At 32.2% G+C, this 27,409-nt stretch overlaps 1 protein-coding gene and 1 long non-coding RNA gene across 3 annotated transcripts in view; one reads left to right on the top strand and one right to left on the bottom strand.

Moving 5' to 3' along the window:
• The window catches only part of LOC139498350 (cholecystokinin receptor type A-like), a 113,879-nt gene extending 86,904 nt beyond the window's left edge, over window positions 1–26,975 (bottom strand). Inside the window, exon 1 of the mRNA XM_071286735.1 lies at window positions 26,894–26,975. The gene's annotated coding sequence lies outside the window, so the exon portion shown is untranslated. The remainder of the gene's footprint in view (window positions 1–26,893) is intronic.
• LOC139498357 (uncharacterized) lies at window positions 13,163–24,635 on the top strand. 2 transcript variants are annotated; one of them, XR_011657903.1, is made up of 4 exons: window positions 13,163–13,390; window positions 19,505–19,661; window positions 20,466–20,543; window positions 21,837–24,635. It is a non-coding gene; the product is annotated as an uncharacterized lncRNA (long non-coding RNA). The 2 variants fall into 2 exon arrangements; XR_011657902.1 differs by lacking the exon at window positions 13,163–13,390 and adding an exon at window positions 15,818–16,782.
• Window positions 26,976–27,409: the final 434 nt, after the last annotated feature.

Raw genomic sequence — 27,409 nt, 5'->3', positions numbered from 1 at the left:
TATGTAACACATAAACAAACGACAACCACTGAATTACAGGCTCCTGACTTGGGACAGGCACATTCTTATATTATGTGGCGGGGTTAAACCTGTTAGCGGGATCCCAACCCCATGCACTTAACATGGGACAATAGTATAACAGAACAACATAAGAACGAACTATTAAAATCGTTTGAAAATGGCTTAACTCATCAGATGACAAAACTACAAGTGGACGTGGCCGGGTACTTGTTCATCCCCCAACAAAAAGACACTATAGGAACATATCTCAAAGTACTCGCAGTTAACTGACAGCTAGTTCAAAGCCACCAACAACTAATAAAACAAATCATGTATCTAAGACTAAATATGGACTTGCACATCACTATTATGCGTATAAACATCCCAGTTGCGGAACTAGAAATTTTCAAAGTGGGTCTCAGTACTGCCGAAAAGGGGGCCTGTGCCAGTCATGTTTCAGTGCTTCTCTTTATAATCAGTAACAAAAAAGGGGGGAGGCCCACCTGCTACCGCATTCCTTGATACGCCTCTGCATCCTACAAGATATCAAGGTCGTTGCTTAAAAAAATGTAGGAGTAGCTCTATAGATGCTGGTTATATACATAATTGTTAAGGTTCAACTTCCTGGCATTTAAGAATATTTGACAAAAATCAAGATGCATATATAGGAATACATGCATGAACATCTCAATTGTATGTTCAGGCAACCTCTGAAATATTAATTAAAACTATAAATTTATAGTTAAAAAAATGTCGGAAGAGGAAGCAGGACAAACCATGATCTCTCTCTGCATTTATAATAAAATGTATCCAACTACCTTGAATTTTGAGGATATTTGACTTAAAATGTTTCAGTTGCAACTCAAAAACTGTACGAGGTGATAGCCAGACAAACCAATCTATAGCTTGACGAACAGACGAACGGGTAGACGAACGAACCTGTAGGTGATACATTAATATACCCTTCGATGAAAGTGAGGTCATAAAATAAGCTTGAAATTGCAGTTGATACTTATAAAAAATCAAAACCTCATAGTGCTCAGTATGCTTAAACATTTCTCTTCAGCTTTATAGCCATGAATTCTAAGATTTCTAAGATCGTAATACATTTGAGTTTCTGAATTGAAAGTTATTTTTCAGGGATGCAATGGTTGCTTTCTATCAAATTTTGTTTTTTGTTTTGTTCTTGTTTTTACATACTCTAGGCTATTGTTTCACATTTTGTCACATCGGGACATTTTATAAATTGTTACGTATATACATTTCGCATGTGTTGGTTTATTGTCGAAGGTCGTACGTCGAGTTTTTCGATTGAATCGATGGGTGCATGGATAGTTACAATACATGTGTCGGATCGGCAATTATAGAACATTTCTGTTATATCCGTATTTTGAGTGGAATTCTCGCCGCGTTGAAGACTCAATTGCCTTCGTCTATCGTCTGCTTGTTTTCGAGTCGTTGTCTCTTTTACTTATTTTCAATAGCTGCAAATGTTAAATAACACCAAGATTAAAAGCACCAACAGCTAGTGTATAATAGTTCGGTTGGTATAGGCGGATCCAGTGAGGGGGGGGGGGGGGGCGTGTCCCCCTCTCGTGGGATTTTTTTTAGTGATTATATACTATATAGGGAATCACTGACTTGAAAGACCCCCACCCACATTAGGTCAGTCAGCACCCTGTCATGTATTTGTTAAAAGAAAAAAAAATATATTGCCATTCACTCTAAAAACGAAGCTAAATACTTAAACCCTCTTTTAAGAAAAGTTATATTGTTTCATTTTTACAATTTATTTTCAATAGCTTAAGATTAAAAGCGCCGACAGCAAGTGTTTAGCTCGGTTGGTATAGGCGGATCCAGTTGGGGGGGGGGGGGGTCCCCCTTTCGTGGGATTTTTTTTATTGATTATATACTATATAAGGATTCACTGACTTGAGAGACCCCCCACTTTAGGTCAGGCAGCACCATGTCCTGTATTTGTTAAAAAATATATAAAAATATATATATATATATATATATTGCCATTCACTCTAAAAACGAAGCTGAATACGTAAATCCTCTTTTAAGAAAAGTAATATTGTTTCATTTTTACAATTTATTCTCAATAGCTGCAAATGTTAAATAACACCAAGATTAAAATCGCCAACAGCAAGTGTATAGCTCGGTTGATATAGGCGGATCCAATTTTTTTTTTTTGGGGGGGGGGGGGGGGCCGGGTCCCACGTTTGTGGGATTTTTTTTTATTGATTATATACCATAAAGGGAATAACTGACTGGAGATACCCCTCACTTTAGTTCAGGCAGCACCCTGTCATGTATTTGTTTAAAAAAAATACAAATATATTGCCATTCACTCTAAAAAAAGAAGCTGAATACGTAAATCCTCTTTTAAGAAAAGTAACATTGTTTCATTTTTACAATTTATTTTCAATACTGCAACCAAGATTAAAAGCGCCAACAGCTAGTGTATAGCTCGGTTGGTATATTTAATAGAAAGATATTTGTAAATATGGTAAATAAACTCATCATAAATACCAGGATTGAAATTTTACATTCACGACAGACGGGTATTTCGTCTACAAAAGACTCATCAGTGACGCTCGACTAAAAAATGTTAATAAGGCCAAATGAAACTGACCGTTTAACTTAAAAAATGGCGAAGTGCAAACATTTTTTTAGTTTTTCAACGCTATCCTCTTGACCACTATAATGTGTTTTCATTAAAATTGGAAATGACAATATTTTATAAAGAAAAATCTTTACCTACGTCGCATTATATATACTAGTATACTAACATATTGTGTTGTAAAATGATGCCCTTTATGGGTTCTTGATTAGATTAATAAAAAATTCTATACTATTAACAAATTCAAAATATACTGCTTTACAAAAAAGGTAAAACAACAGATACATTCAAGTCAAATCTATCTTAATTTCTGTCAAGTTTTTCCATTTTCAAGTAAAGAAAATCACGCATTATGGTTCCATTTATTTCCTGTAATAATTAGATCACTTGCATACTTGTAACACACACACAGACAATATGTATTGTTTATTTGTTGAAATATATTAAAATATGCGCTGCTGAACTTATATTAGTCAGTATAGTATATAGACGTGCAGAGGCGGATCCAGGGGGTGGTCATCCGGTGCCGGTGACCACCACCCCTGGGTTTGCAAAAATGGTGCACCATGTACCAAAAAATGGTGCACCTTGAACATTTTGAAAAATAAATTCGTCGATCAAATCAATTTGTCTATCGTAATCACCAGTCATAAAGTTGTCATTACTTACCTTAAGGCTAAATACATGTACCTTGACATGTATGTTTATACAATGAACATGTAATCAACAATCGCTAATTACTTGGTCGATTTCTTTGATGTTAAGGTGTAAAAATGAAGAGACAGTCCTCAATCTTAGATGTTTTTAGCAGATAATTTATACTTTTTTTTACATTACGTTTATCTAAATTTTTAAAGTTTGTATAATAACTTTTCTCGACCAATAATATTTTTTTACTGTGATGCCAAAATTAATTTTAAAGTTTTAAAGTCACAAAAATATTCTATATTGAATGACTACCCCCGTTTTATCATCTGTTTGTCTAAAAGTTTCGTTCATTCCAATTTTTCAGTAACTTATATCCTCTTTCCTTTAGGAAACGCCACAAATCAGCCCCCTCTGAAGTACCAACGACTTGTAATGGACCTAGCATTGATACGAATAAAAGTGATCAGATTAAAGAAACAACCCCCGACTTACATATAATTACAAACGACATTGGTTTTGTAAAACAATCAACACGTAAATTAACAAACGAAGAGAAATTTAATTTGATAAGAAATCATTTCCAACCTGGAATAAACTATAACTTTCCTATAAAAAAATATGCAGGAAAGAACAGACTGTTTCAGCTGAATTGGCTAAGTTGCTATGATGGGCTAGTGTACTCACCTTCACAAGAAGGAGCTTACTGCATATACTGTGCTTTGTTTGGGGTTGATAGTTTGGGAACATTATCATGCAAACCCCTAACAGATATGGCACATGCAAGTACAAGACTTAACGATCATTTCGGCCGTGATGAGAAATCATGTAAAAAAAGTCATAGTGAAGCTAGAGCAAAAGCTCAACTTATTCTTGACAACATTGAGCAAAGGACTACTGATATTCAAACATTTATTGATAAAGCAATGAATGAACGTATAAAAGCAAACAGAACTTTTTTGAAATCTATATGCAAGTGTGTTTTGCTTTGTGGCAAACAGAATCTTCCTATAAGGGCCGGGGCCATACAAAAATTGAATTTCAATTTAAGATTTCAAAAGGTGACCACCCCCTAATAAATTCCTGGATCCGCCCCTGACGTGTATACCAAAGACAAATTTATACATTGTTTAATTTCCTTTAGTGTTTGATAATGACCCAGTGACCTACAACTTTTATAATAAATAAACCACATAGACAACGCTTCTGAATCAGTATAAAAAGTATGAATCATTTGTTAAACTAGTGTAAAATGTGGTGTGAAATAAATGGTAAAGGCAACGATATCCGGCTAATTAAATTGACCCGATGAGCTGACATGATGTTGAATTTATTTTGGAAATATTACACTTAATTTAACCTTACAATTTTTCATTATGTTTGTTTAGTGAGTCTATGTATTTGCAATAATCAAAATTGTTTTTGTTTGTTTTGCAAATAAAGAATCATTATGTTGAATATTTTAATGAGAAAACCTTAAATAATCCATTATTTTCATTTTTGTTCTTAACTGAAAAAAATGGTAATACTAAATCCATTATAGCACAACCAAGTAAAAAAGTGTCCTTTAGTTTATACTTAAATCATAAATGAGATCATAGAACATTTCTAATCCGACAAAATGAAGATTAATAAAAAAAATCGTTTATTTGAAAAAAAAGGGGGGGGGCTTTGATAACTGTTACCCTATCTTGCCCTACAACATAATACCCCCCCCCCCCCCCAAAGAATATAGATTTCGTATTCATATACATGTAATTATATCCTACAATGCTCATGTTATCAATTTGTTATTTGTGTATTACTTATAATATTGTGTATTTCACTAATGTTTATATAATCACTGTATGATGTTTTTGTATCTTGCCTGACAAGGGCCCATGATTGGTTTAATAAAATAATGTCTAATGTAAGTCTGAAAATCAAACCCAATAGAGTTAGAATTAGATTTTTAGGCTGACAAATATTTTCTGTCAATTTACATTTGCACAAGTCTGTCTACATGTTCACCAGTTTTTCAATTATCCACTAGTCTGTTTTTACTTTCACAAGTCTTTCTTATAGCCCCCTAGTCTGTCCATATGATTTTCAACAGTCTGACTATGTCCACAAGTCACTACGTTTTAACCGCGGTCTCTATGTGTCCGTCAGTCTGTCTCCGTGTTTACAAGTCGATATACATGTTTACCCGCCAGATTACGTTTCTAACAGTTTGCCTTCATGTCCTACACGTCCACCAGTCTGCTTATATATATATATATATATACCAGTCTGGCTACAAGTATACAAGAATATTATTTGCATCATTGACTAAGTCTGTCTGGATATGTCGTCTGGCGGATTTGCTTGTCTCTCACATTCTGAAGATGATGATATTCCTCGTAGTGAAATCGTTAATACAATGTACCAGTACTTAAGTATATCAGTGTCCATCTCCATGCATGCAAGACTCGGGTCTGATGAAGGTTCTAAAACAATTAAAGATTCGTCTATACAGTCCTTCTGAAAGTCTTCTCGGTCAGATGCAAAAGAATGCCCGGTTAGCGCCTCTGGATTTGCCCGGGGCATGTGGAGGATCAGTAGATATCGACACACCAAATTCAGTTATTCGACGAAGAATTTCAACACCTATCTCATTTAACACCAACATTACACAATAATGTCAACATGGAGTCAGTAACTGAGGTAACATTAAGTTAATTTAGAAGTCAATATCTTGTATATTTCTGTATACAGTTTATAATGCATATATCACTGTCATGAATCAAGGATGTGTATAGTAATAAGGGTCTTACTATCATCGGAACTTTTTTTTTTTTGGTAACACGCCATTATTCCGACAGCCCATTAGTCCGACAGCCTATTGGTCCGACAACCAATTAGTCTGACAACCAAATAGTCCGACAACCCATTGCTCCGACAGCCCAATACTCCGACAACCTATAATTCCGACACTTATCAAGTCAAATATCAGGATATCAGGGTAAAATAAAATGTGTCTGTCTGTATTATTACGTTTATATTTGTAATAACATATTTTAAGAAATAACTCCGTATATATAATACATATATATAATAAGGTAGTTCGTATACTTTCAATGTTAATTCTCAATTCGAAATCTGTATATAGAATAAAACAGAAAATAATATTTTATTTTTCAAATTAAAGGATCTATGTAAATCAACAACAAGCATTGATGGCGCGAGCTACTGATGATACCCTGCCCAAAGATTTCGGTAGATAGAAAGTTTTTGAGTTGTGAATCTGAAAAAGCATTACACAGTATAACTGACTTGTATAAACCTTGAAGTTAAATATCAGAAATCATGGTATTGTAGTACCTGAGAAAAATGTGACAAAAGTTTTCAACTTGGCTGTCATGTAATGAGTAATGAGTTTGAAAAAGCATCACACGATATAACTAACTTCAATAAACCTTTCAGAAATCCTTGTAATGTAGTTCATGAAAAAGATGCAACGAAAATAGTTATGGGACGGGCGGCGAACTGACGGATGGACGGTTGGACGGACGGACAGACAGAGATAAAACAGTATACCCCCACTTTTTCGAAGCGGCGGTCTAATGATTGTGTCAACATTAAGACATTACAATACTAATATGATACAATTATATTTATAGCACTATAAGCCTCAGTCACAATCGGAGCTAAGACAAAATATAAAAAAAAAAATACGTATTAATATCAATTAACAGTCAGTATCCAGACATGTACTACATTATTCAAAAGAACTAACGATATGATCCTCATTTTTTTTCTCCATAATAGTAAAGTTTTCTTGTGTTCACTTCGAAATTAATCATAATTGTCTAACGTTTTAAAGTTCTGATATGTGCTAGAAATATGGCGAAAGAATTCCTCCCTCAAATTATAATGAAGTGAGCATTCGATTGAAAAATGACGCTCATCCTAAACTTTATCAGCTGTACAATACGATTTTTTGAGTATTTAGCATTTTCAATTCTTCATGTAATGGAAGAGCACCGATTCTGAATTAACATATAAATTACCTTTCTTAAAATCAATGATATCTAAATATGTTTCTTCTTGAAACCAATTTTTAAATGAAAAATAAGTTTCCCACAAAAAACATATTACTAAGTTTTTACAATTAAACAATTTGACAAAGACACAAGGACAAGAATGTCACACATTGTCTTATTCTACTAGTTTGTTATTGTCTTTTATACTGCACTCGTTCTACTTGAGCAGTCAAAATGCGTTGACTGTATATTTCTATGACATATACAGTCACTGACCCGATATCACTTTTCCTTATGCATATTTAGATAGAAATTGCCGAAATATTCATGTCCGTCATATTTGTTTTTCGTAATAAGTTTTGTTGTAAATCATCATGCAGTCCTGCATCTCCACCAATCATTAAAAAAGAGGCATATCTTTCTAGAATTTAAAATAATCTTAGCATACAAAATCAGTCTCCCAACAAAATATTGAGTGTCATCTCTCGGATTATGTCTGAACGATCGCTATTAGAAGTGCTACATGTACTGTCTCCGTATTTCGTGGATTCTCATTCCCGAACATGATACCGTATTCATGATTGATCATGATTGGAATTGCTCATCTTTTCTTAGCACATATTTCGTCCTAGTTGTCTTCTTATTTTTTAGGTTCTGGGTACGTATTTGTCTCTTTGTTTTTCTTATTTTGACTGACGCTACTTTATCCCATTATTTCTGCAACAAAATAAATTTAAATAAAACTCAGATGAGTGATACAAGGAGAGAAAGTGTTGCGACCAAAGAGGGCGGGTAGTGTTTTCCAACTCCGATGTATTATTTATTTATGTAGTTCATAGTGGGGGAACCTCACTCCCCTGATACGCGAAAAGGGGGATTCGAAGATCTAGTGAAAAGAAGGTAGATCAAGACACACATGCAAAAAATAGCGAGCTAGAACAGCACAGACTGATAGTAGACACACAAACAACGAAATATAAAGATAATTAAAAACCAATTGTTCAGAGAACCATTGATGGTCTTTCCACCAGTTAAGACCTTTTTTTATATGAAAATATTAAAATTTGGTTTTAAATGTCAATTTTAGAGCCAAATGACAGCTTTTTGAAAGCTTAATAAAAAAATATATGGTTTCTATAAAAAAAATACATATTAAAGGGAGATAATCTTTTACTTCCGGTTTAAAAAGTTTACTTCCGGTATTGTTTGATAGTTTACTTGACACTGATTCCAAAAATATATGGTTCTATATTCTTTTACATTGATTTAGTACAAAAAATAGCTACTTCCGGTTTACAAAAGGTCACTTCCGGTTGTGTTTTTTAAGGTCACATTGCTTACAACTTAATGCAAAAAGTCCCATGGCTTTATCATGTGTACATATGAGGTAAAAGCAAAGGTCAAAATCTAGAACGTTTAATTAGCATATGACCTTGAGCTCAATTTCAAGGTCATAAACCAAGGACCTCAAATCAAAAGACTCTAGTCCTCTACTTTATATTGTTAATGAGTTATATTACCATACGTATGATATTAGATATAAAAAGGGGGAAAACTCGCGTCAAATGTCTACGTACCCTTTCGACTAAAATTTATGTGTTACGACATGTTGTAACTAACAATTGTGTGAAAATATTTTGTCGATATCTTGTATGATTTCTGAAAATAAGAGATAACAAGCCAAAATCAAAAATTTGAACATGACCTTGACCTTTGACCTTGACCTCATTTTCATACTTTTTGACCAAGGGCCTCAAATCAAAAGACCCTAGGCCTCTATCACTTATGGTTTTCCAGTTACCAATTTATTTCACTTATTTCAATACAAAAGGGGAAATTACTCTCATATGGGGTCTTCATAAAGCTTCGGTCAAAATAAAACGTAACATCCTGAGGATATAACGAGCAATTTGGAAAAATAAATTTGTCGCTTTCTTTTACGGTTGTGGAGGAGATCTGATAACAAGAAAAACAGTGTTTGGGGAGATAACTCTTACAAAGAAAAGTGTTCGGTTAAACAGGGTGAGTTTCAAAAGCGTATAGACTGTATAATCTCATATACAAAAAAACTAAGCGATATCTTTTGAAACATTTTTACACCGCAAGAAAAAAATTAGGCGGAAGAAAAAAAAAATAATCAGAACAAAATCAATAGGTCTTTCCACACGAAAGGTGGAAAGACCTAAATAAAGTAACTAGACACGCAAAACGAAAGAGGGGCGAGGTTAAGGACTGAGCAGTTGCTATAATCATGTGTATCAACTCCAACTACTGAGACAAAATTAATGTCCGCATGCAAAAAATAATTGGAATCAAAACGGACAACCACAAATATCAGAGAGCGGAGTTGGTTTTTTTTTTAGAGAAAATTTATCCATACACTAAGAAAAACGCATATTGTCGGAATAATGGGCTGTCGGAGTATGGGTTGTCGTAATAATGGGCTGTCAATAGTACATGTTGTCGGAGTATTGGGCTGTCCGAATAATGGTTGTCAGACTAATGGGATGTCACCATTTTTTTTACCCTCCCCCTTTTTTCCAATATCCGTTATTTTTTCGTTTTCTATTTTAAAATTCACTCTCTTTAGTAATATATCCGTGACTGCTGTGGATAGTAAACTTGGAATTGATAGTAAATAGCAAAACCAAGTAATTTGTAGTGTATTTATGTTCTAATGACACGTACAGACAGACGCGAAAAAAATAAATAATACGAAAGTGAGAAAACGAAAATATAACAGATTTTGGAAAAAAAGGGTAGGGTAAAAAAAATGTCCTGTATCCAAGTACCTATGCTTACTATTAAAGCAATAATTTGAGAAATATATATTAAAGGTTATACTAATATGTGAATATTATGAGTCCAGGTAACTCGATCAACTTGATTTGTACGTATGAAAAATTATATTTATTATCTGGTCATGTCCCGCGGTTTTTTTTGTATTGTTGTTATAATAACAGTGTAAGTTAAGACCAAAAAGTAGACCAGGAAAATACTTTATTATCTTTAATAGTTAATTTCTGGAGATCATGTGTCTGTCATTTATTCTGTTATTCACATCTTTTAAACAATTATATTATATACGCATCATATCAAGGATACATTATTTTATTTGGCTTAATAACATATTATTGGTATTTAGTGCGACCGTGCACCTTTCGGTAGTCTCGAGTGTTTTCTATTATAGCAATGTTTAAGTCGTCATGTTGCGGGATTTTCAAATCCCAAAAGAAGAACACACTTCAAATTCAACATGATTTTCGATTTGGTAACCGCATCAGAGGCGGATCCAGGGGGTGGTCATCCGGTGCCGGTGACCACCCCCTGGGTTTGCAAAAATGGTGCACCATGTACCAAAAAATGGTGCACCTTGAACATTTTGAAAAATAAATTCGTCGATCAAATCAATTTGTCTATCGTAATCACCAGTCATAAAGTTGTCATTACTTACCTTAAGGCTAAATACATGTACCTTGACATGTATGTTTATACAATGAACATGTAATCAACAATCGCTAATTACTTGGTCGATTTCTTTGATGTTAAGGTGTAAAAATGAAGAGACAGTCCTCAATCTTAGATGTTTTTAGCAGATAATTTATAATTTTTTTTACATTACGTTTATCTAAATTTTTAAAGTTTGTATAATAACTTTTCTCGACCAATAATATTTTTTTACTGTGATGCCAAAATTAATTTTAAAGTTTTAAAGTCACAAAAATATTCTATATTGAATGACTACCCCCGTTTTATCATCTGTTTGTCTAAAAGTTTCGTTCATTCCAATTTTTCAGTAACTTATATCCTCTTTCCTTTAGGAAACGCCACAAATCAGCCCCCTCTGAAGTACCAACGACTTGTAATGGACCTAGCATTGATACGAATAAAAGTGATCAGATTAAAGAAACAACCCCCGACTTACATATAATTACAAACGACATTGGTTTTGTAAAACAATCAACACGTAAATTAACAAACGAAGAGAAATTTAATTTGATAAGAAATCATTTCCAACCTGGAATAAACTATAACTTTCCTATAAAAAAATATGCAGGAAAGAACAGACTGTTTCAGCTGAATTGGCTAAGTTGCTATGATGGGCTAGTGTACTCACCTTCACAAGAAGGAGCTTACTGCATATACTGTGCTTTGTTTGGGGTTGATAGTTTGGGAACATTATCATGCAAACCCCTAACAGATATGGCACATGCAAGTACAAGACTTAACGATCATTTCGGCCGTGATGAGAAATCATGTAAAAAAAGTCATAGTGAAGCTAGAGCAAAAGCTCAACTTATTCTTGACAACATTGAGCAAAGGACTACTGATATTCAAACATTTATTGATAAAGCAATGAATGAACGTATAAAAGCAAACAGAACTTTTTTGAAATCTATATGCAAGTGTGTTTTGCTTTGTGGCAAACAGAATCTTCCTATAAGGGCCGGGGCCATACAAAAATTGAATTTCAATTTAAGATTTCAAAAGGTGACCACCCCCTAATAAATTCCTGGATCCGCCCCTGACGTGTATACCAAAGACAAATTTATACATTGTTTAATTTCCTTTAGTGTTTGATAATGACCCAGTGACCTACAACTTTTATAATAAATAAACCACATAGACAACGCTTCTGAATCAGTATAAAAAGTATGAATCATTTGTTAAACTAGTGTAAAATGTGGTGTGAAATAAATGGTAAAGGCAACGATATCCGGCTAATTAAATTGACCCGATGAGCTGACATGATGTTGAATTTATTTTGGAAATATTACACTTAATTTAACCTTACAATTTTTCATTATGTTTGTTTAGTGAGTCTATGTATTTGCAATAATCAAAATTGTTTTTGTTTGTTTTGCAAATAAAGAATCATTATGTTGAATATTTTAATGAGAAAACCTTAAATAATCCATTATTTTCATTTTTGTTCTTAACTGAAAAAAATGGTAATACTAAATCCATTATAGCACAACCAAGTAAAAAAGTGTCCTTTAGTTTATACTTAAATCATAAATGAGATCATAGAACATTTCTAATCCGACAAAATGAAGATTAATAAAAAAAATTCGTTTATTTGAAAAAAAAGGGGGGGGCTTTGATAACTGTTACCCTATCTTGCCCTACAACATAATACCCCCCCCCCCCCCCAAAGAATATAGATTTCGTATTCATATACATGTAATTATATCCTACAATGCTCATGTTATCAATTTGTTATTTGTGTATTACTTATAATATTGTGTATTTCACTAATGTTTATATAATCACTGTATGATGTTTTTGTATCTTGCCTGACAAGGGCCCATGATTGGTTTAATAAAATAATGTCTAATGTAAGTCTGAAAATCAAACCCAATAGAGTTAGAATTAGATTTTTAGGCTGACAAATATTTTCTGTCAATTTACATTTGCACAAGTCTGTCTACATGTTCACCAGTTTTTCAATTATCCACTAGTCTGTTTTTACTTTCACAAGTCTTTCTTATAGCCCCCTAGTCTGTCCATATGATTTTCAACAGTCTGACTATGTCCACAAGTCACTACGTTTTAACCGCGGTCTCTATGTGTCCGACAGTCTGTCTCCGTGTTTACAAGTCGATATACATGTTTACCCGCCAGATTACGTTTCTAACAGTTTGCCTTCATGTCCTACACGTCCACCAGTCTGCTTATATATATATATATATATACCAGTCTGGCTACAAGTATACAAGAATATTATTTGCATCATTGACTAAGTCTGTCTGGATATGTCGTCTGGCGGATTTGCTTGTCTCTCACATTCTGAAGATGATGATATTCCTCGTAGTGAAATCGTTAATACAATGTACCAGTACTTAAGTATATCAGTGTCCATCTCCATGCATGCAAGACTCGGGTCTGATGAAGGTTCTAAAACAATTAAAGATTCGTCTATACAGTCCTTCTGAAAGTCTTCTCGGTCAGATGCAAAAGAATGCCCGGTTAGCGCCTCTGGATTTGCCCGGGGCATGTGGAGGATCAGTAGATATCGACACACCAAATTCAGTTATTCGACGAAGAATTTCAACACCTATCTCATTTAACACCAACATTACACAATAATGTCAACATGGAGTCAGTAACTGAGGTAACATTAAGTTAATTTAGAAGTCAATATCTTGTATATTTCTGTATACAGTTTATAATGCATATATCACTGTCATGAATCAAGGATGTGTATAGTAATAAGGGTCTTACTATCATCGGAACTTTGTTTTTTTTTGGTAACACGCCATTATTCCGACAGCCCATTAGTCCGACAGCCTATTGGTCCGACAACCAATTAGTCTGACAACCAAATAGTCCGACAACCCATTGCTCCGACAGCCCAATACTCCGACAACCTATAATTCCGACACTTATCAAGTCAAATATCAGGATATCAGGGTAAAATAAAATGTGTCTGTCTGTATTATTACGTTTATATTTGTAATAACATATTTTAAGAAATAACTCCGTATATATAATACATATATATAATAAGGTAGTTCGTATACTTTCAATGTTAATTCTCAATTCGAAATCTGTATATAGAATAAAACAGAAAATAATATTTTATTTTTCAAATTAAAGGATCTATGTAAATCAACAACAAGCATTGATGGCGCGAGCTACTGATGATACCCTGCCCAAAGATTTCGGTAGATAGAAAGTTTTTGAGTTGTGAATCTGAAAAAGCATTACACAGTATAACTGACTTGTATAAACCTTGAAGTTAAATATCAGAAATCATGGTATTGTAGTACCTGAGAAAAATGTGACAAAAGTTTTCAACTTGGCTGTCATGTAATGAGTAATGAGTTTGAAAAAGCATCACACGATATAACTAACTTCAATAAACCTTTCAGAAATCCTTGTAATGTAGTTCATGAAAAAGATGCAACGAAAATAGTTATGGGACGGGCGGCGAACTGACGGATGGACGGTTGGACGGACGGACAGACAGAGATAAAACAGTATACCCCCACTTTTTCGAAGCGGCGGTCTAATGATTGTGTCAACATTAAGACATTACAATACTAATATGATACAATTATATTTATAGCACTATAAGCCTCAGTCACAATCGGAGCTAAGACAAAATATAAAAAAAAAAATACGTATTAATATCAATTAACAGTCAGTATCCAGACATGTACTACATTATTCAAAAGAACTAACGATATGATCCTCATTTTTTTTCTCCATAATAGTAAAGTTTTCTTGTGTTCACTTCGAAATTAATCATAATTGTCTAACGTTTTAAAGTTCTGATATGTGCTAGAAATATGGCGAAAGAATTCCTCCCTCAAATTATAATGAAGTGAGCATTCGATTGAAAAATGACGCTCATCCTAAACTTTATCAGCTGTACAATACGATTTTTTGAGTATTTAGCATTTTCAATTCTTCATGTAATGGAAGAGCACCGATTCTGAATTAACATATAAATTACCTTTCTTAAAATCAATGATATCTAAATATGTTTCTTCTTGAAACCAATTTTTAAATGAAAAATAAGTTTCCCACAAAAAACATATTACTAAGTTTTTACAATTAAACAATTTGACAAAGACACAAGGACAAGAATGTCACACATTGTCTTATTCTACTAGTTTGTTATTGTCTTTTATACTGCACTCGTTCTACTTGAGCAGTCAAAATGCGTTGACTGTATATTTCTATGACATATACAGTCACTGACCCGATATCACTTTTCCTTATGCATATTTAGATAGAAATTGCCGAAATATTCATGTCCGTCATATTTGTTTTTCGTAATAAGTTTTGTTGTAAATCATCATGCAGTCCTGCATCTCCACCAATCATTAAAAAAGAGGCATATCTTTCTAGAATTTAAAATAATCTTAGCATACAAAATCAGTCTCCCAACAAAATATTGAGTGTCATCTCTCGGATTATGTCTGAACGATCGCTATTAGAAGTGCTACATGTACTGTCTCCGTATTTCGTGGATTCTCATTCCCGAACATGATACCGTATTCATGATTGATCATGATTGGAATTGCTCATCTTTTCTTAGCACATATTTCGTCCTAGTTGTCTTCTTATTTTTTAGGTTCTGGGTACGTATTTGTCTCTTTGTTTTTCTTATTTTGACTGACGCTACTTTATCCCATTATTTCTGCAACAAAATAAATTTAAATAAAACTCAGATGAGTGATACAAGGAGAGAAAGTGTTGCGACCAAAGAGGGCGGGTAGTGTTTTCCAACTCCGATGTATTATTTATTTATGTAGTTCATAGTGGGGGAACCTCACTCCCCTGATACGCGAAAAGGGGGATTAGAAGATCTAGTGAAAAGAAGGTAGATCAAGACACACATGCAAAAAATAGCGAGCTAGAACAGCACAGACTGATAGTAGAAACACAAACAACGAAATATAAAGATAAATAAAGTAACTAGACACGCAAAACGAAAGAGGGGCGAGGTTAAGGACTGAGCAGTTGCTATAATCATGTGTATCAACTCCAACTACTGAGACAAAATTAATGTCCGCATGCAAAAAATAATTGGAATCAAAACGGACAACCACAAATATCAGAGAGCGGAGTTGGTTTTTTTTTTAGAGAAAATTTATCCATACACTAAGAAAAACGCATATTGTCGGAATAATGGGCTGTCGGAGTAATGGGTTGTCGTAATAATGGGCTGTCAATAGTACATGTTGTCGGAGTATTGGGCTGTCCGAATAATGGTTGTCAGACTAATGGGATGTCACCATTTTTTTTACCCTCCCCCTTTTTTCCAATATCCGTTATTTTTTCGTTTTCTATTTTAAAATTCACTCTCTTTAGTAATATATCCGTGACTGCTGTGGATAGTAAACTTGGAATTGATAGTAAATAGCAAAACCAAGTAATTTGTAGTGTATTTATGTTCTAATGACACGTACAGACAGACGCGAAAAAAATAAATAATACGAAAGTGAGAAAACGAAAATATAACAGATTTTGGAAAAAAAGGGTAGGGTAAAAAAAATGTCCTGTATCCAAGTACCTATGCTTACTATTAAAGCAATAATTTGAGAAATATATATTAAAGGTTATACTAATATGTGAATATTATGAGTCCAGGTAACTCGATCAACTTGATTTGTACGTATGAAAAATTATATTTATTATCTGGTCATGTCCCGCGGTTTTTTTTGTATTGTTGTTATAATAACAGTGTAAGTTAAGACCAAAAAGTAGACCAGGAAAATACTTTATTATCTTTAATAGTTAATTTCTGGAGATCATGTGTCTGTCATTTATTCTGTTATTCACATCTTTTAAACAATTATATTATATACGCATCATATCAAGGATACATTATTTTATTTGGCTTAATAACATATTATTGGTATTTAGTGCGACCGTGCACCTTTCGGTAGTCTCGAGTGTTTTCTATTATAGCAATGTTTAAGTCGTCATGTTGCGGGATTTTCAAATCCCAAAAGAAGAACACACTTCAAATTCAACATGATTTTCGATTTGGTAACCGCATCAGAGGCGGATCCAGGGGGTGGTCATCCGGTGCCGGTGACCACCCCCTGGGTTTGCAAAAATGGTGCACCATGTACCAAAAAATGGTGCACCTTGAACATTTTGAAAAATAAATTCGTCGATCAAATCAATTTGTCTATCGTAATCACCAGTCATAAAGTTGTCATTACTTACCTTAAGGCTAAATACATGTACCTTGACATGTATGTTTATACAATGAACATGTAATCAACAATCGCTAATTACTTGGTCGATTTCTTTGATGTTAAGGTGTAAAAATGAAGAGACAGTCCTCAATCTTAGATGTTTTTAGCAGATAATTTATACTTTTTTTTACATTACGTTTATCTAAATTTTTAAAGTTTGTATAATAACTTTTCTCGACCAATAATATTTTTTTACTGTGATGCCAAAATTAATTTTAAAGTTTTAAAGTCACAAAAATATTCTATATTGAATGACTACCCCCGTTTTATCATCTTTTTGTCTAAAAGTTTCGTTCATTCCAATTTTTCAGTAACTTATATCCTCTTTCCTTTAGGAAACGCCACAAATCAGCCCCCTCTGAAGTACCAACGACTTGTAATGGACCTAGCATTGATACGAATAAAAGTGATCAGATTAAAGAAACAACCCCCGACTTACATATAATTACAAACGACATTGGTTTTGTAAAACAATCAACACGTAAATTAACAAACGAAGAGAAATTTAATTTGATAAGAAATCATTTCCAACCTGGAATAAACTATAACTTTCCTATAAAAAAATATGCAGGAAAGAACAGACTGTTTCAGCTGAATTGGCTAAGTTGCTATGATGGGCTAGTGTACTCACCTTCACAAGAAGGAGCTTACTGCATATACTGTGCTTTGTTTGGGGTTGATAGTTTGGGAACATTATCATGCAAACCCCTAACAGATATGGCACATGCAAGTACAAGACTTAACGATCATTTCGGCCGTGATGAGAAATCATGTAAAAAAAGTCATAGTGAAGCTAGAGCAAAAGCTCAACTTATTCTTGACAACATTGAGCAAAGGACTACTGATATTCAAACATTTATTGATAAAGCAATGAATGAACGTATAAAAGCAAACAGAACTGTTTTGAAATCTATATGCAAGTGTGTTTTGCTTTGTGGCAAACAGAATCTTCCTATAAGGGCCGGGGCCATACAAAAATTGAATTTCAATTTAAGATTTCAAAAGGTGACCACCCCCTAATAAATTCCTGGATCCGCCCCTGCGCATTACTTTAATATAGATCATTATATATTACATAACCTTACACAATCAATTTACTTTTTATGATTAATCTGATAGATGCATGCCCAATATATTTTATTCCCAAAACCTTATTTAAAAAGGAGGGGACATGGTCAAAGTGTCGTGCAAACCAAATTATAGTTTATTGTCACGGAATAATTACAAACTGTGCTATAGATTTTAAGATTATTGGATAATTGACTTGTTCTATAGGTACATGTACCTTACTTACCCAGGTGACATATCAGTTGTACCCTTGATATTGGTATAAATTCAAATCACAGGCACTTGTTTCTATCCATTTGAAGACCCACTATTAACGTATATATATACCAGAAATAATGGTTTTAAGCGGAGAGGTGAAAAATTACTTGGGTACCTTCTCGAAAATATACGTTGATAGTGGGTCTTCCAATGGATAGAAACAAGTGCCTGTGATTCAAATGCTTAATGATATATTAAAAGAAGATGTGGTATGATTGCCAATGAGACAGCTGTCCACAAGAGACCAAAATGACACAGACATTAACAACTATAGGTCACTGTACAGCCTTCAACAATGAGCATAGCCCATACCACAAAGGCCCCGATATGACAATGTAAAACAATTCAAACGAGAAAACTAAGATACATGTATATGTACATTGTACATGTTGTATATGAAGATTAATTAGATTAAAGTAAACAATGTGGTATGTTTCCAAAATAAATGCTATCCGCTAAAGACCAACTGATGTTGATCCAATTACTATAGCCAAACAAATGATACATACATGTAGGTTACCATACTTCCTTCATTTATATTATGATTATTGAGTATTTTTTTGGAAACATTTCAAACCTTTACATACTGTTTATATATATGTTACAGTAAATAGGTGAAATTAGGAATTACATGTAATTACTAAAATTTAGGAATTACAGGTAATTCCTGATGCACTTAGTTAATACAAGTAATTCCTTAAACGGCCCAGTTATTACCAGTAATTACTAAATTTAAAATGAATATTTACACCTATTTACTGACTGCTAAAACAACCATAACTTTTGATCACCTGACCATAATACAACATTGTTTTAGCTGTGTAATACTAACTAGAAGATCAGTTAGTACTCTTAAAATTTTGAATGGTTGATATGTATAAAAAATATCTTAAATAAATATGGACTTTCAAATATTTGGTTAAATCAGAGTAACTTTAGTTTTAATCCAAAATAGTTTAAGTTGAGCATTATAATACAGATAATTTTTGACCAACTTCAAGTGTTTAGTAATTACATGTAATTCCTAATTTCACCTATTTACTGTAACATATACATGTTACTACAGTTCAGCGACTCAAGTTTAAAAGGCATTTATATAAAAGAATTTAAACTTAATATCATTTTGTATGAACATCATGTTGAATATTTACATTTTCTCAAAAAGTTTTTATTTTACTTAGCTAATAAAGAAGATGATGGATTCCCAAACAGAAATCTTGATGACAGTGAAAAAATTGAAGAATTGCACCAATTGTTACAGAGAATCGATTTCAAGCAGAAACAGATGCTCAAAGATAAGGGAATACAACAGCCATCCATGTTCCTTCACATATAAAGGTATATATTGTATATATATATTTTGTCTACATTTTCTGAATTTATGATTTTAAAAATCTTTCAAAAGATATAAATGTACATTGTAAGTCATGTAATTCAAATAGAGACGTGCCATTGTCTTTGATAAAAGATAGAGTTACATGTATGCCTTTTTAGTATTATCAGCTTATATACTTACTTAGCCTTGTTAAAATCTATAAATATACCTTATGTATATTACATGTATGTTGAAATGTCTGTCAGAATATATACATATATGCATGTGATCATAATGTTTCAAATAGCCAAACATTGTAATATATATATTTTTACAACTCGTCTAAACATCAACCCAACAATGTTAGATCTGTAAATTTGCTTTTGCAAATTTTTGGTTCTTCCCTCGCCGGGATTCGAACCCATGCTACTGTGATATCGTGACACCAAATCGCCTGCACTGCAGCCGTCCCGCTAGACCACACGACCACCTGGGCTATATACATGTATATATATATATATATACAACTCGTCTAAACATCAACCTAACAATGTTAGATCTGTACATGTAAATTTGCTTTCACAAATTTTTGGTTCTTCCCTCGCTGGTATTCGAACCCATGCATGCTACTGTGATATCGTGACACCAAATCGCCTGCACTGCAGCCGTCCCGCTAGACATATATATATATATATTGAGTATTGGAAATCCTGTACACCCTTTCCTTAGACCAAGTTTAACAAATATAATATGAATGTTTAAATTCAACTAATTATCTCCTGGCAATACACATTTATTTTAGGAACTTTTTATGTTTTATTTTGCAGTAAGCAGCTGTTTGTGATGCTTATAGGCATAAACAATCTAGTCTGGACATGTAAAACAGCAGCTGGTTCTATTTTGAAGTAAGCTATTTGGTGATTACATTAATTTGACATGACCAGACCAAGTCTTGGGATAAATTAATAGTACTCATTGTCATGATTGTACTAGCTTTTTATTGTTTTATATATTTTATGGAAAATACTGTTAGTTGAGGCCTGCAAAAATTAATTTATAAGGAGATGAAGTGTTGTTGCCAATGAGAGTAGAGATATCTAACAAATAGCATGAATAGAGTCATGGAGGATTGAATTCATACTCATTTTTATTAGAGTGTTACAAAATAATTGCAGGAAAAAAAACAACAACAACAAAAATCAAAATAATTGTGTATTTAGTAGAATTAGCCAAATCAAACAATAACTGACTTAAATCTTGTTTGAAATTTTCACATTTCTATTGATTAAATATTATTTTATAGATAGATAAAAGGGCAGTAATCCAGTCTCAGATTTTTGTTTTGGTTATATTGTATACAGCTGATTGTATTTTAATACTATTTACAAATACTTCTTATATGTCAAAAGAAAAAAAAATTGCTGTACCTGATATTGTGATTTATATTGAAATTGATAAAGACAACAAACTCAATAATAAGCTATTCCAATATCAATCTCCCTAGGGAAAAAATGGGGTGCTACCTAATTTTAGACCTCCATAGTGCCCATAGACACATCAAACACTTGCCAAAATATAAGCCTGAACCCCTGAGAGGATCACACATTAAATTATAAAAGTTGTATATATTCTACACTGTGAATAAGACCAAACAATGATAGACGGAGTTAGTTTTAAAATATAATTGAAAAACTAAACTGATACAAATCAATAATTTTTTGATGTTGATAAATAAATCACAATGTGTAATAGTTGTAATAAATTGTTATGCCAGCCTACAATAGTAGAAGGGGTTTATGTTTAATGATCCATGCTTTTGTTTGTTTATTCTTTCATCTGTTCTGCTTTAGGTTCAAGTTTTGGTAAAAGATTTTGGTCAGGATAGTTGTTAATGATGTTAACGACCAATCAACTTAAAAATAAATATACATGTGCCTTATGTTATGATCTTTCTAAGGATAAATTAATGGTTTGACCCCAATTTCATGGTCCATTGAAAATAGAAAATTTATCACAACTTCTAGCTATTCTTTTTATAGAGTTATTCCACGAGATATTTTTGGGTCACTCATTAGAATATCTTTTAAATATATGATTTTGATTACAACTGCATTAAGATAGAATAATTGCATTTGTCACATATATATCACTTGTCAATTTAATAAAATTAAACATTTTTTTTTATTACTTTATTACAGAAGCTACAAAATAGAGCTAAGGCCCTTTAAGCCAAGAAACTGCCAGTGTCAGAAAAGGACAAATTTAGAAAGGCCATGCAAATTGATTTAATGTCAAGTTGGGACAGTGATTCTGTAGATAAACTCGCCTGATCACAACTGGGATTTGACTGTCACAAGATTTTAAATCTTACATGGATAAACTAAAGTCATTTACTAGACTGTAAATACCAGAGACAGCTGAATGCACAGGGCAAAGAGCTGAGGTCCAAGTAAATCAGAGAGGCCTTGTCACAAGAAATGTACAGAACTTGCATGGATTTTTACTTAAGGGCATATGACACAAAATTGAGAGATATCAATAAAAATTTCTTTAAATTTTAATAAGGACCAATTCAAAGGTACACTTTTGGAATTTGCAAGAACAAAAATACCTTCATGTTTACTTTTGAATTATAGTTGACAGTTTTCAGTTTAAGGGGGGAACCCTTAAAATGAAGTGGTTTGGTTTATTGAATTTGATTATTTTTTAAAGTAAAAAAATGAATTACTGCTCTTTTATTTCAACATTTGCATTTTTTATTAAAATTATTTACAAGTGCAGCATATCGGTGACATCAGATTATGTTAATGTGTTTGGTTAAGCTACATATTTCTTTTTACTTAAACTTTCTGTTGCCTTTTCTAATTAATTAAATGCTGAATAATAATTTGAGTGTTGCTCATTTCAGTGTCTTGTATTTGCTGTCAAGATTTTTCCTGTAAGATTTCACATTATTTATAATCGCTTTGTCAAAGGGAGATAACTTTTTGAATCTTCACATTAGATAATCTGCGAAGAGGATTATGTAAAATGTAAATAGTTGAAAATTCATTTTATGGTTCAATAAAATCAAAATAAGTTATTGCCATTCATTATAAATAAATTTCTATCAAAAATAAGGCTCAAAGATTTTTTTTATTTTATTTATATAAATAATAACAAAGTACACACATCATGCACATGTTGACTTCATAAAATTTGTAAACAAAAAAAATTGAAAATAAAACTAAAAAGTTTTAACTAATCAGGAGACAGTCAATACACCAAATATATTTATAAGCATATAAACTTATTATTTTCTTCAATTGTCCAAGTACATATTCAATATTGATAATTTTTTGCTTGACATTACATAATTTTGTTGATAAAAGTTTATTTGTGTGCTATTTTATTCAATTGTACATATTTGAAGTATTTCATTACACCTTATTATTTTTATTCTTGCATACAGCATTTAGAATGAAATTTTAATCAATGTTCGAGCAGCAGGATGTTTTTTTTGTCGAGCCTGCAACTTTTGTTGCAGAAAGCTTGACATAGGGATAGTGATCGGGCGGCGGCGTTAGCTAACTTTTTAAAAGCTTAATATTTTAGAAGGTGGAAGACCTGGATGCTTCATACTTTGTATATAGATGCCTCATGTTACGAAGTTTCCGTCAGTCACATGTCAAATGTCCTTGACCTCATTTTCATGGTTCAGTGACCACTTGAAAAAAAAGATCAGAGTTTTTGTAATGTTGAATTCTCTCTTATTATAAGTAATAGAATAATTATATTTGGTATGTGCGTACCTTGCAAGGTCCTCATGCCCGTCAGACGGTTTTCACTTGACCTGACCTCATTTCATGGATCAGTGAACAAGGTTAAGTTTTGGTGGTCAAGTCCATATCTCAGATACTATAAGCAATAAGGCTAGTATATTTGGTGTATGGAAGGACTGTAAGGTGTACATGTCCAACTGGCAGGTGTCATCTGACCTTGACCTCATTTTCATGGTTCAGTGGTTATAGTTAAGTTTTTGTGTTTTGGTCTATTTTTCTCATACTATATGCAATAGATCTACTATATTTGTTGTATGGAATGATTGTAAGGTGTACATGTCTAGCGAGCAGATGTCATCTGACCTTCAACTCATTTTCATGGTTGAGTGGTCAAAGTTAAGTTTTTAAGTTTTGGTCTTTTTATCTAATACTATATGCCATAGGTCAACTATATTTGGTGTATGGAAATATTTTATGATCTATATGTCAGTCGCGCAGGTTTTATTTGACCTCGACCTCATTTTCACGGTTCATTGCTCAGTGTTAAGTTCTTGTGTTTTGGTCTATTTTTTTAAAACTATAAGTAATAGGTCAACTATATTTGTTGTATGGAAGCATTGTTAGCTGTACATGTCTGCCTGGCATGGTTCATCTGACCTTGACCTTATTTTCATGGTTCATTGCTCTTTGTTTAGTTATCTTGGTTAATGTTAAGTTTATGTGACAGTTTTTAATAAAGCTTTATACTTAGGACTATCAACATAATATCAATGATAAGTAAAGAAGGCGAGACATTTCAGTGTGTGCACTCTTGTGAATTTACGAATTATGTTAATCATGTAAATAATGTTATGTTTTTTGTTTTTTGATTTTTGAAGTTTTTAAAATTGACAAATAATGCTAGCAGGGGAGATTATTCATTAATATTTTTATGATGCCAAACTTGAAATTTAGAGGTGCCGTTTGTTTGCTATTTGTTATAACTCAATTGTTATGATTCTTAAATAATCTATACAAGTAAGCATGTTAATTTGTCAATAACCATTATTTTATTAATTAGTTTGAATTTGATGAGGTTCTTTGATGTAGAACTTGACTTTTTTTAAACAAAAGTGTTTTTTTATTTGTTTTAAATGTTTTTAAAATTGTATAACAAACTTTTTGACATTTTATTTTAATTTATCACCAAAACAACTCTAATTTGTCTGACAGTATCTGAATAAAATTAATTTGTTAGATACTTTGTTTCTTTTATTGAAGTATATACAAAGGGAGATAACTCAAAATTGTTTTTTTTTTATTATTCTGACCCGATTAGAAGTATGCCCTAGACAGGATAACAATAAGAAAATGCTAGAAATTGTTGTGTATGGTTATGCTTTGTCCAAAAATTTTTGTTATCTCCTGTATTGTATATTGCTGCCATTGTCAAAATCCAAATCACACATAGATAGCCTTGTCCTATAGTTTATATCTGGTGTTTGTGTTTTTTGTATGTCTTAGATTCTAACTCTTCAAGTTCTTATATAAATTCAGATGCATTGCCATTCTTTACATATAGGTAAAGGCATATTTACAAAATGGTATTGAGCTTTGCAAATGAGTGACATGTATTCGTTGGATTATTGTTTAAGTTTCATCTGAAAAATACAGTCTTCAATGTTTTCTGACAAATTATACATTTGCACATTGCCATTTGAAACCACAAATATTATTCTACTGTAAATACACAGAGCAACAATCCATGCCTTTCAAGTCTAATACTTTGTAAACATGTATCAGAAAAGTTGGAGGATCAATTTTATATGTACAGTAGCTACAAAGTTATCACCATTAAAAATTCCTGTTTTTCCTAATTTTTGTTTTTTTATTTAATTAGATATTTTCAAACCAGATATTTGGGTTAAAGTAAAAACAAATCCCCAACACCCCTTTTCCAAAAAGCAGAGGGAAAAATTCTGCCTTTTCTTTATTATTCATTTGCACTATTGTTTTGTAAGTAGTTATACAGGATTATATTAACTTTAAATTGCATTAAATTTGATGGAAGTTCTAATTTAAATAAGTCATAAACAAGAAATTTATTTGAATTTACATGTAATTAAATTACATAATTAATTAAATTTAATTTATATTTAAAATTCTTTAAATTTGAAATTTATTAAAATTTAATTTATATTAAAAGATCTTTAAATCTCAAATTTATTCAAATTTAAATTATATCAAAACTTCTTTAAATTTGAAATTTATTCAAATTTAATTTATATTAAAAATTCTTTAAATCTCAAATTTATTCAAATTTAATTTACATAAACATTTCTTTAAATTAGAAATTTATTCAAATTTAGTCTATACTTAAATTCTTTAAATTTGAAATTTATTTAGATTTAAAAATACCTTTAAACTAGGTTGAAATTTGGGAATTTATTTGCAATATTAAATTTAGTTTAAATCTATATTAAATTAGAAATTTTCCAGCAAAGTAAATGCATAATATTTTTTGTAATTTGAAATTTAATATGCATAACATATGCATTTAATTTTATATTAAATGCATCATTTCATGCAGTGTATCATGATTTACAGTCTTCGTCGACTTCGACTAGACATTGTATTTATAGTCGTATTTGTATAATGAAAATGGTTAGAAGACACCAAAAGTTCATAAAAAAAACCTACTCAGTCGAAGAAAAACAGACTAATACCATGTCAAACAAAATGATGAAGGACGCAATGTCAAACAACGGTCCACAAACCACTATTTAGACAACTAACGAATCAGTGGCGAATCCAGAAATTATCATAAAAAAGGGGGGACATTAACTGTCTAAGAGGAGTCTCACTCCAGTCATGCTTCAGTGATTCCCTATATAATGAACCAAATGTTTCTGACAAAAAGAAGGGCAAGGGCACCCTGTGTTCCTCCATTAAATCCACCTCTGCGAGGATGAGCAACACACTAACTAAAGGACTACAAAAACAGAGGTTATATAATTTAAATCCTAAGAAAGGTGAAAGGGCACAAATTAAAGTCATGTATAATTACGTATGCTTTTTTCTACTTTTAACAAAGCAGTTATCTCTGAATCCTTTAGATGTTCGAATTGTAACTTGTCACATGACTAAATTATGTCTATGGGCTCATAACAAAATAACGTTAGCCAATCAGAAGACGCGTTACATCCAAAATTAAATTACTTATTGTTGAAAGAAATTAACTCTTCAGTATCAGTTTTCTACCAAACTTGTTTTTTTAAGCTTAAGAATTACCCGCACAATTCTTGTTCATCAAAGAGTATCATTGCGTTGCGACGGTACATTTAAAAAAAGGAAAAAATAAACAATCAACAACACAGAGAAACAAATAAATCAATCTCTGTAAATTCTTGAACAGTTACAGAAAATATAGAATTAGAAAAAAAGAAATAAATAAAATGAAGAACGAAACTATCTCAAAAGATACAATATGATTACACGAACTAATATTTGCTTACCTCATATTCATAATTCGACTCTTGTCTGCTTGCCTAATATTCTATCATTCTTTAATACATTAGATTATTCCATTTCATGTTTCAGTTACTCGTTTAAAGCGGAACTATTATATTGCTCTCCTATTGCATACTATATTTTTATCATTGAGATAATGGCATATGATATTTCATATCACGAAAATCAATAACTCAAGGAACGAAGAGATTTGTAAATAAGAAAAAAAAATTTTAAGGGTTGTATTTTGTAAGTTTTTTTTGTAAACGCACTCCCCCTATTTGAGTTTGATAAGCAGACTTATAAACGCAACATAAACCATAATATCAGTTCAGGGAGGGCACTTATATGGAACGCCGTAGCTGCCTTATGTGTACTTGTTTTTAGATACGCTTATACTTTTCAATATATGCACATAGTTTTTCTATATATGCACATACTTTTTCTCTATATGCACATAGTTTACTTTATATGCACATAGTTTTTCTATATATGCACATAGTTTTTCTATATATGCACAT

The sequence above is a fragment of the Mytilus edulis genome, chromosome 12, assembly GCF_963676685.1.
Source record: "Mytilus edulis chromosome 12, xbMytEdul2.2, whole genome shotgun sequence".
Classification (NCBI taxonomy): Eukaryota; Metazoa; Mollusca; class Bivalvia; order Mytilida; family Mytilidae; genus Mytilus; species Mytilus edulis.
The sequence above is the reverse complement of the archived record's forward strand: the minus strand, read 5'-3'. Positions and strand labels throughout refer to the sequence as shown.